This window comes from Vulpes lagopus, chromosome 8 (assembly GCF_018345385.1).
Source record: "Vulpes lagopus strain Blue_001 chromosome 8, ASM1834538v1, whole genome shotgun sequence".
In the NCBI taxonomy this organism is placed as follows: domain Eukaryota; kingdom Metazoa; phylum Chordata; class Mammalia; order Carnivora; family Canidae; genus Vulpes; species Vulpes lagopus.
In genome coordinates, this window is record NC_054831.1 from 22,297,861 (window position 1) to 22,309,861 (window position 12,001).

A 12,001-nucleotide genomic window follows, 5' to 3' on the forward strand; every position below is an offset into this window, starting at 1 on the left:
CCGCACCCCCCCCCCCCGCCTCCCGTACACAGTGGGCGCTCAATAAGTGCCCGAGCGACTCCCCACGCACATGCGCACTTGAACCTGACCGAGTTGTGACACCCCCTCCCACCCCCACCCCCGCCCCCGGATCGGAACCGGCGGCTGCAGCCCCAAACCAAACTTGACTGTTTGCTTTTTTGCACTGAACCGCAAACCCGAGCCAAAGTTTCTTGCTGTTGTTTTTCCAGGCCTGGCTCCGGGATGGGCTTCTCCCGGAGAGGCCGCGCTCGCCCCGGGGCGGGAAAGGAAGCCGGAGAGCTGCGGGCGCCGGGGACCGCCGAGACCCAGGCCGCGCAGCCGGCGCCCGCTGCGGGCGCGAGCCACAGCGCCTTAGCGGAGGGAGCCTGGGAGCCAGTCTTTCCATCTTCCTCTGGGGTCAATGTTTTCTTCTCCATTTTATGACATTTTACTCGATTTCACCCGTTCGCAGCTGTAAAGTGAGGCGTTATTTACTCTTTCTGGAATTAAATGAAAGAAAGTTAACTATTAGCTTTCGGCCCTTATGTAAACGATACCAGTTGCTTTTGGCACCGTTAGGCTCTGGCTTTTGTATAATTTGTAACAAGGAGAATTGAAGCTGTTCCATTGTGTTGCTTTATGTTTTTCAGAGATAAGACCACAGAGTCAAAACGGTAGTGAGGGGCCCCAAGTGTCTATAGGTATGGGTGACATACATTTATAATCAAGTAAATGGAAGGAATGGAAGAAATGATTCCCCTCCCCCTCCAAAGAAAAGTTTTAAATCTTTTTGGACATACTTGTTGCACTTCTTCAACTTGAGGTATGCTGTTTTTCTTGCAGAGAGGCAGTGGGGTGTGTGCTGGCAAGGACTAAACTTTGCAGTCAGACAAGCCTGGTTTGCAATCCTGATTTTACTGCTTTATCTTTATGATCTTGAGCAGATTTTTATCTCTCTGAACCTCAGCTTCTTTATCTGTAAGATGAAATAGGAAACAGGTATAGTGCCTAGTTCATACCAAATAAGCAATAAATATTATTTCCTTTCCCCCTTCTCTCTCCATTAGTTACATAAGAAAAATATCTAAATAGAACCAAATCCTTATAGGACATATGTTTTCAACTGGGGATGAGTTTGCCCCCAGGAGACATTAGAAATGTTTGGGCAATGAATGGGGGGGGGGTGCACAGAGGAGGGGAGGATTGTACTAGCATCTAATAGGTATAGGCCAACTATGCTGCTAAACATCCTGCAATGGGCAGGACAGCCCCACACAACAAGAAATTACCTGGCCTAAAATGTTAGTGGTGCCGCTGTTGAGAAATCCTGCTATAGGATAATTCTGCTATCAGATAGTTCACCAAAGACTTCTACCTTTCAACTCTCATCCTCAAGGAAACATTCTTGCTTTGCATTAAATAGAACAAGAATGAAACCACTGTGGGGATCACAGCAATTCTACCAATGTACAAAGCCTTTTCTTAATGTGAAAATGCAGATTCAAATTTTATATTTTATTATTAAAGGAGTATTTTATAGTTAATTGACAATAATGTATGCTCCCTTATTATTAAGGTACTTTATATATTATGTATTACTGTGGCTTATAAATGGTTTTATGTTCTTTCTTCCCTTTCCCCTAAACGGTGGGTGTTTATTCACTTGTATGTTCACCTCTCTGCTAAGTTCCTCACCTATCCTGAAGTTTGTAATATAGTCCCTGCCCCCAAGGAACATACAGCGTAGTTGAAAGTGGATTCATACACATGGAACAATTAAGGAACAATACAAGAGAGCATATAATTAAGTTTTAATTGCTGCACCCAGACTAAGGTGGCCCAGAGGAGAGGGAAGTGAGTTCAGCAGCAACAGCCCAGCACTGCCTATGTGGCTGAGGTGTTCAGTAAATGTTTACTGAATACAAAATCAAGAAGGCTTTTTACATGGAGTAGGACTCCAACTAGTATATAAACTCCTTTACAGTGCTTAAACTGCTAGGTTTTGCAAATGGAGTTGGTGCTGGGCTATGAGTTTATTTTTCTTAAAACATCTAGTTCAAACTTGTAACCAAACCTCTCTATTTCCCCCAAATGATTGAACTTTAATAAAACGGAAACAATCATTCATTTGACAAATATGTGAGTTCCTGCTGTGTAGAGAGTGAACCAAAAAAATCTCTAAGTTTGAACAGAACTCATTGCTTATGCTGTTTGAGACTTTTGTGAACACAGGCCAGCAAAAGGCGTATGCGCTCTCTCTCTCTCTCTCTTTCTCTCTCCCTCTCTCTCTCTCTGTGTGTGTACTTCACACATACCCCTTTCCACTGCAGGTATATACTTGCACAGTATGCATTCCAGAGTCTTGCACATTAACACAGGCTCAGAGAAAACTTCCCATCACAAGCAGCCATTACCAAACACACACCCAGCACTTAGCACCCTCATAAAGAATCCAGGCCCTGTTCTAAAGACACATCGAATAGCACACACGTTACACAAAGCAAATCGTAGAAAGACTTTAACTTGCTGGTTTGCAGTCTTGGCTCTCCCATTACTAGAGCTTGCCCTTCGTGGAGGCTGTCCTAGAACTGCCCTTCACCTTGCTTCTTCCCATACTGTAGCCCCCTATTACAATGCAGGCATCTTCTACCTCTTTTCATAAAAGTTTTTAGCTTCTTGGAGAGCATTTCCCATTAGCTGAAGTTAAGCAAAGCAGACCCAAGCTCTGTCTCTCTCTTTTTTTTTTAAGACTTTTTTTTTTTTAGTTTATTCATGAGAGACACAGAGAGAGAGACAGAGACATAGGCAGAGGGAGAAGGAGGCTTCCTGTGGCTAGCCCGATGTGGGATTCAATCCCAGGACCCCAGGATCACACCCTGAGCCGAAGGTAGACGCTGAGCCATTCAGCCGTCCCTCTGCCTCTTATTATATGGACACATTTACAGGTGATTTTTAGGGCAATATGAGTCTAAGATTACCACCATCCCCAATCCCCTGATGTAACTACTTCCAGCCTTGGCTCCCTACTCAGCTTGAAACTCCTCCAAGGCTTCCCATAGCTTTTATAATAAAGTCCCAGCAATGCTCATTAAGATCCTTCATGGTGTGGCTCCTAATTACTTCTCCAGCCACTGCCTGCCTCTCTGCTTCTACCCCCTTCACTCTGTACTCCAGACATGCTACATAGAACTTTTGTCCTCTGCTTGAACAGACTTTTTCTTTACTTGATACTTGCTCTTTTCTCTGCCTAGAACACTCTTCACCGCATTCTCTCACCTCTTTACCTGGCTATTCCTACTCATTATTCAGGAATCAGCTTAGATAGCACTTTCTCGAGCCTCCAAGACTGGATTAGGTGCCTCTCCTTTGTGTCCAATAGCATCCTGTACTTACCCCCATTACACTGTACTGAGATCTCCTTTCTCTTGTCCTAATCCCCTATGAGACTCAACATTCTATGTGGACAAGGAGCAGATCTTGTTCTCCATTGAATACCCAACATTTGGCACAGTGCCTGGCATGTGGTAGGTACTTACTAAACATTGATTAATAATGAATTGCTGGTTGGACTAGGGGACTGATGGGAGCCATTCTATTCATGGTCTGGGCAATCCCTGGTTCAAAGCATGCCTCAGATGCTCTGTAGATTCCAGGGCTGGTGAAGACTTTCCAACCACTTATTTAGAAGAGGATGGGGCCTATGAAATGAATGGAGTCCTCAGGTTCCACTCCCCACCAGAACCTAATTTTATACCTAACCCAGCCTCCTGAGCTCCAGATTCCTGTCACAAATTAATTACCTACTTGACATCTCCACTTGGATGTCTAATAAGATCTCAAATGTACCATGTCTGAAACCAGACTTCTGATTTCCCTCCAAAAATCTCCTTCTCCTCATCTCAGTAAATGCCAATTCCGTTTTTGTGGCTGCTCGGGAAACAAACAAGCAAAAACTTGGAGTCATCCTTAACTCCTTACTTTTTCTCACACTCCACATCCAATCCTCCAGAAAATCCTGTTGGTTCTATCTATGAAATATATCCAGAATCTGGCTATGTGCCCCCCCTCCCCTCCAATTTCCAGCACTACTTCCCCAGCCAGACCACTACCTTCCTGACCTGGACTCCTAACTGCTCTCCCTGCTTTTTCTGTTACCTCCTTATCCAACACCATGGGAGGCAGAGTGATCCTTTTAAAACCTAAGTCAGATGATATCACTATTCTGCTCAAAACCTTCAATGGCTACCTACCTCACTCACTACAAGGTCCTACCTAGTCTTGCCCCCAGTCAACTCTCTGGCCCCACTGCCCACCACTCTTCCCTGGCTCACTCAGTGCCAGCCACATTGGCTTCCTTGCTGTTCTTAGACCCACTTCCAAATCAACCTTTCCAAGGCTATTCTTTTAGTTTGGAATGATCTACCTCCAGATATCCATATGATTGCTCCATCAGTTGATTCAGGTCCCTGTTCAAATGTACCCTTTTGAGAAAGACAGTCTCTAGCTAACCTATCTAAAATAGCACCACCCAACCATCCCTTGGCCCTGCTTTAGTTTTCTTTCTAGCACTTATCATCACCTGACAGCCTGTTTCTATCCACTCAACTATAGGCTTAAGGATAGGAGAGACTATATTTTGTTTACTGCTGTATCCCCACCTTCTAAAACAGTGTCTAGCATATAACAGACATTCAAGAAATAATCATGAATTCAGGGTCTGGTTAGACTACCAAAAAGTTACTCCTGAACCATGTCCCTCCTTATCCACTGCTTTAGCCCCAACTAATCCCCCCAGAATTTAAATGTCCTACAGTGGGGCACCAAGATCCCAGCTGCCCAATTGTTTGCCACCTGCTTCTCATCCACTTACACTAGGGAGTTCTACTAACTCTACGATACACAATTCTAAACACAGCTTCCATATCACAACCTCAAACCAGGCTTTGGAGTCAAACAAAAAGGATAATACTGCTGTTTTTGTAACATACTTTATGGTTTTCTTTTGATTGAGAAAAAGCACAATATATCCTCATGGACAAAAACAGGCCCAGCACCTATTTTAATCATTTTCATTCTAAAAGGCACAAGACTCAGAAACTCCAGAGAAAGTAGTGTTTGGGTATGCCTGAGGCAAATGTGTCCTGTCTCTGATCTATTCAATCTGTAAAGCTTTCCTGGAGAAGATGGGCTTTGCATTTCATTAAAGAGAAAGGATTGATAGGTTGCAAGTAGGTTGTTCAAAGCTTAAGGGTATCCCTGAAACAGCTTGCTCAGATCTGCATGGCCACAATTTCAAGCAAACGAGTCCTCACATGTGTGAAGATACCCACGGATACACTCCACCGCATAAATACCCAGAACTGTGCCTACTTCCTCCCAGCTCTAAAAGTTGGTGAATATGAGCAAGAGTACATAATCAAAAGGGGGGGAAAATGAGCTGGCTTTGGGAACGTGGACCATAAAGCCCTATGACTCTGGGTATGAAAGAATGTGTAAGCCCAGGCAGGCTCTCTCTGCACATCTGGTTTTTCCTTTTATGCTTCTGTGATTTCTATGACACAGGAAATCCATTCTGGAACAGCCCTGTCTGCTTTCTAGTGAGCGCATTAAAAATGGGGATTAAAAGTATGTTTATCTCACTGTTCAGAGCAGGAAGATAAAATCCAGAACAGTACCATTTTGAGGATGGACCAACTCCAGCTTCATCCTACATTGCACCCCAGGGGAGATGCTAAGTAACTAAGACCAGAGGAGTGCAAGTCCAAGGAAAAAATTTCTCCACAGGTTTAAGACTATCTAGACACGGTTCTCACTCTGAAGCATACCAGGTACAGGAAAATACCACGTGGTAAAAATACGAGTTCAGCTCAACTCAACAAATACTATTAAACACTAAGTTCTAGGGCGCCTGGGTGGCTCAGTGGTTGAGCATCTGCCTTCGGCTCAGGTCGTGATCGCAGGGTCCTGGGATGGCAGGGTGCCTGCTTCTCCCTCTGCCTATGTCTCTACCCTCTTTGTGTATCTCATGAATGGATAAATAAATCTTTTTTAAAATAAAAATTAAAAAACACTAAATTCTAACAGAGGCCTCCTCCATTAGGCTTCCACATTATAACCTCTGTAATAACAATCTTCTCATAGAAAGTCCTTAAAATGGGCTGAAGCAGCCAGCTTTTCCCACCCATAGGAGAGACAGCAGAGCTATTTAAGAGATAAGCAACACTAAACATGGTGGGAAAGGACAGGAAACAGACTGTGAAAGTAAAGAGGACCTGGTTATACATGGGGGTTGCGGTAACCTAAAATCACCTCACCCCCTAGATTACAAAAGTTACCTTAAAAACAGATTGGAGACTATCCAAAGAGAGAGGGGAAAGATCAAGCAAAGGCAAGACAACCAGCCTCAAGCAAAGAATTGCCAGAAAAGTAGACACTGTGAATGCCCACCCATGCCATCTTCTATTTCATTTTCTTGGGTTCCAATCAACAATGATAAAGACTTTCCTGCCCCATGTTTTTTCATGTAACTTCACCCTTAAGGCTTCTAGTCTTACTTTTCCTGCCATGGCAGAAAGACCCTCCCAGGCCCCTAGTGAAGGGGCTGCTGGCCATTTCTCTAGTGAACTTACCAGAGTTTCATTTTTGTCAAGTTCTTAAACTTCATCCTCTCAACTATATTCCATTTTGTTCACTAGCCTCAATAAGGATTCAGCCCTTCTTCTTTATTCTATAGGACCAAACTCCTGCCCAAGGCAGATTTGCCTGCCACAATCCAGACCACCCAGATCACCAAGAATGGCCCGGACCCTATATATCTCCTACAGGGAGAAATGATCGTGCAGGAGTACCATAGTTCTTGACAAGCGAAACACAATGGGCACAGGATGATTTGTACCTACTCAATATACCATGGAATGGCACCCCATAAACACTGGGAAATGCTGACAGTTTCCACAGCGCCACACCAGTACCGAGCTAACTAACCACTGCCCAGGATGTGGGGTTGATCAACTGAATAACTTTTTGACAAACAAAATGAAAAGATGTTTTAAAACCCCATAAACCCATAAGCCAATCAGACAAGAGGCCCAAAAGCCTGTTTCCAAAGGCATTTTAAATGCTGCCAATTATTTTATGACAATTTCTGGCTCTTGCGAAATGAACATCAGGCACTATTCCTTATTTGTACCAAACATCTTATTGTATTTGCAGTCAGCACAATTTCTTACATCTCTCATAGATTGGCCTCCATCAACATCCAGCAGGATATTCAACTTCACAAGACCGGTTTATAAGATGCTAGAAGCAAAAAGGGATTGATACACATTGTTAATTCTCTCTTGTGTTTCAGTATAGATTGCAAGGCCTGAAACTTAGATTCTCCTTCCAAAGTTAATTTTTCCAAGTTCAAATCATTTACTGACAAAACTTTCTCTTTTCATAGACCAGCCTAAATTAATTTGTATGAAAAGAATAGAACTTCCTGATCTTTGGCTTTTTGAAGAAAGTCAATCAAACACTTCCTCATAATCCTACTTCAATTATGCAGTTCCACACAGATTTTCTTAACCTACAATTCAGCTAGCTTTAGGCCACATTCTGCATTAATAATCCTTATAGTACATTGGGAGCAGAAATCATGTGCATTTATAAAATCCTGTTCAATTTCCTTTTTGCATTATCCACCTGGTAACACTCTGATTTCCTCATACTTGTTATATTCCTTTTTAAAATAGTTTTTAAAATAATGTATTTATTTGAGAGAGAGCAAGAGCAGAGGGAGGGACAGAAGGAGACGGAATCTCAAGCAGACTCTGCACTCGGCATGGAGCCTGATGCGGGGTTCGATCCCACCACCCAGAGATCACAATCTGAGCCAAAACTATGAGGGGACACTCAACCAACTGAGCCACCCAGGTGCCCCTCTCATACTTGTTTTAGACATGTCCAATCTCATAATCTTCTCATAAACTGTTGAATCACCAAATCTCAAACTTCTCCTTCTGACGATATAATTGATTGCATCTCAGATTACCCCAACAAGCTTGCAGTGATTCCTGAGGGCAAGAGGAATGGCTAGCAACTGGGTTTTCAGTCAGTTAGCACCCAAACATGGGAGTGAAATCTGCCATACACAAGAAGCAGGTTTCTATCCATGCCCAGACCACTCTAGGTTGTTATATCTTGCATATTTCTATTCTTTCTTCATGGCTTACCTCCTGATCTAACCAATCAAGAGGATCTTTGAAATACACTAGCCAGTTATCTGCCAGGCCTCTTTGACATGAATACTAGGAGTCAAAATGACTGGAAATCATTACTATCATTTACTTTAGCAACCACTGGCACCATTGCCAGTATGCTAATCCATCACTTGATAAATGGAAGGTATTATTGTTGCTCTGATTTCTTCTATGTTTCAGGAAAAGGTGCAGGAGGTGAGATGCTATAGCACCTTCAGTTAGCTGGAGGGGTTACAAAATGCTGATGGCAGACCTGTGAAATCCAGGTGACACAGCCAGGAGAAAAACTAATTCAATTCAAAATGCCTTGAAAATAATGCAAGTCTTCACTGAGATTCTCTTTAGGTGGAATCCAACGAAGAATTTCATCTCACCACACACGACAAAGCTTCCAGAAATCCTCTTTTCGAATTTCTGTTCCCTACCTCTCACCAGCAGCTGTTTCTCTCCCCTTCTCTTCCTCTCTTGCACTGTCCTCAACGTTGTTCTCTTTGCTTCCTTATTACCACTTCCCCTCTCTCTCCTTCCTCCTCAAGTGGAGAAATAAGCCTCCTCCCCTCCCGACTTCTGTCTCTTAACTTTGTCAAAGACCTAGCAGCTGACTGAGCCAGCCAAGAATCTTTCCCCTGGAAGTCAAGGAATGGCAAGGGATTGGTATTGTATACATTTAAATTTTAATTTTATTCTTTTTTTTCTTCTTCTCATGACAGCAGTATCAGACCAGATCCAGTCTCCCTGCTGAGTTCCCAAGGAATGCACACAGGGCCTCCACAGTTTTATCCCCAGACCCTTAGAATAGCTGACAAAGGATGTGAAGGACCATTCTTTCCCACTCTCCTTGGACCACTGACCACCTTTTGCTTGGTGACCTAGCTAGCTGTCCATCACCAGAATTGTTCAGGAGGAAGAAGAATGATCTGTCAGGGACTCCTTATGTCTCTAAGATTCTGTGATTCTAAATGCCCCTGCTCCTTGCAATTCAATGTCCTGTCCTCACTACCTCCTTAAAACTGACTGCTCGCCTTCCTATCCTTTAGCTTTAAGCAGTAGAAGACAGTTGACCCTTGAACAATACGAGTTTGAACTGCATGGGTCCACTTATGAGCAGATTTTTTATCCATAAAGATATGTACAGTATCATAAATTTTCTCTTCCTGATGATTTTCTTAATAACCTGTTCTTTCGGGATCCCTGGGTGGCGCAGCGGTTTGGCGCCTGCCTTTGGCCCAGGGCGCGATCCTGGAGACCCGGGATCGAATCCCATGTCGGGCTCCCAGTGCATGGAGCCTGCTTCTCCCTCTGCCTGTGTCTCTGCCTCTCTCTCTCTTTCTGTGTGACTATCATAAATAAATAAAAATTAAAAAAAAAAAACCTGTTCTTTCTCTAGCTTACTTTATTGTAAGAATATACTATATGATAATGTAACATACAAAATACATGTTAATCAACTGTTTATGTTATAGGTAAGGCTTCCTAGGCAATTTGTAGTTTTCAGGAAGTCAAAAGTTACACATGGATTTTTTTACTTTGAGGGGCACCAGGTGGGGGTGAGCGGGTGGGGGCGTCGGCAGTCTCAACCCTCATGTTGTTCAGAGTCAACTGTTGTTGTTATTGGTCCTTCTTTACCATTTCACTAAAAACTTCCTAATAATCTCATCTCAAAAATCTCAGACTTATCTTCTTCATGATACAGACCATCACAATGTTCCAAAGTTAAATGTTACCTGTCCAACTTCTAATTTGGGTTTGTCGAATTGTGTCCTGTTTATCATACAATAATATTGAAGAAGAATTCTATTTTCTTTTGTCTATCCACATCCATGGAACTCACACTTGGTATGACTCATGGGAACTAGCATACTTAAGAAGTGATAGTTGTGGCAAGCACCCAACTTCCATTATTTTCTGAGGGATAAATAAATAATACTGTGCCAAACTTATTAGACAGGCCTCTCTTTGGAGACAAGTGACAGGAACTCAATTCATGCTAGCTTAAGCAAAAAAATGAATTTGTTGGCTCACTTAACAGGGAAATCCAGGAGTTTGTACTGGCCACAGACACAGCTAGGCCCCAGGTTGCAACAAAGTTGCAAGGGTTTGTGCTCTAAACCTCTCATTTCTGTTTGCTCCTTCTTATTAGTCCGTTTCCTACTTCAAAAGAGCTCCTCACACATGCCCCCCCCCCCCAAGAAAAGAGCTTCTTTCATATGCTTGGGAAGACTGTTGCTGGCAGCTACCAACTATGACATCCCAATTTAGCAACACCAGCAGAACGCAAAATTTCTCCCTTGGTATTCATATACTAGTTCCAGGGAAAGACTCTAATTGATTCTGCTTAGTTAAAATGCCCACCCTTTGGACCACCATTGCCAGAGGAATAGGACACAACCGTTTTGAGCCTAAATAAAACCACAGGAAATAGAGGACTTATGTCCCAAAGGAATGAATGCTGGACAGAGAAAATGATATATGTCCACTACGGGAATGCAGGGAGGGAAGGACCCCATGGGAGTGAAAGGATCTGTGTTCCTGTGCTCTTATTAATCAGCTGTGCGATTGCTGACAAGCCACTTGGCCTTTTTGAGCCTCGATTCCTCACGTATAAAATGGTTACACGGTAGTTACTAGTACAATATTAAATTCCATGTTACAGATTCCCTATGCTGGTACCAACTGAATTTTCAGACAATGAAAAACTGAGTTAAGTGGAAGAAGGCATTGCAACATTGCTGGCTTGCCTCTCCTCTATTTTTATGCGAGTGCATTTCTGGAGCACTTTACATTTTACGAAAAGCTCTTTCATCTACCACACAAAGTGGAGAACGAAGCCCCAAGAAGCTGGAATGCTTAGAACACAGACTAAAATTAACTTATTTGTGTAACTGGAGCCACACGCAGACACGAAAAATATATGACGATACTGCAACTGAATCATTTCCTGGATTAAGAAAAGTATCAGAGACTCACTCAGGGACGACACGCACGCAGGCATGCACCTCACGAGGCAGGGCTCCCTGCGAGCACGTAGGCACAGCCCTCTCCCCTGGGGAGTCCACCCTAGGGTGGAGGAATTTCAGGGCCAGAGCCCTGCAGGCGAGCACCCTTCCCAACGTGTGTGTGCGAGAACAGAGAGAAGGGTGGAAGCGGGGAGGTGGGAGGAGCACACTGCACAGGCTAGGAAATTTTAAAAACACACCAAAAAAAAAAAAAAAAAAAACCTATGCAAAAACTGTCCAGAGCGTCTGCTGCTGGACCCTTCCAGGAACGCAGCGGCCTTGGCACCTTCGCAGCCCTTCCCTCCTTCCGCCCACTCCTGCTCCAGCGGCTCGAAGCTCCGGCTCCGGGTTTTCCCTCTCTCCCTCCCGCCCTTCGGGTTAAAGCTCCCCCGCCAGGAGTAAACAAGCAGCCGAACCAGGCAGCCAGTAGGACCGGCCCCTGCTCCTCGTTTCCTGCGCCAGCCCCAGCAACAGGCCCCGCCCCTCGCGACAGGCCCCGCCCCCGCCCCGCGAGCCTCCCGCCTTCCTCTCCGCGGCGGCGGGCGCGGCCGACCCCGGCGGTGTCCCGGCTCCGTGCCGAGCCTTCGGCCGGGCGCCCAGTCCCCGGGCCCGCCCCCGGAGCTTCCTCCCTCGGGACCCCGCGGCCCGCCCGCCGGCCCCGCGCCCCCAGCCCGCGCCGAGGGAGGGTGCGTGGCGCACACGTGATATGTGTTGTGGGCGGGGCCTGCGCGGGCCGCGGCGGCGGCGGCCGGAGGGCGGGGG

The 12,001-nt window shown here is 44.8% G+C and overlaps 1 long non-coding RNA gene across 1 annotated transcript; it reads right to left on the bottom strand.

Moving 5' to 3' along the window:
- Positions 1–53: 53 nt before the first annotated feature.
- LOC121498042 lies at positions 54–11,341 on the bottom strand. The gene is made up of 3 exons (XR_005989600.1): positions 11,211–11,341; positions 801–976; positions 54–500 (listed from the first exon to the last, which is right to left on the bottom strand). It is a non-coding gene; the product is annotated as an uncharacterized LOC121498042 (long non-coding RNA).
- Between the last annotated feature and the right edge of the window lie 660 nt (positions 11,342–12,001).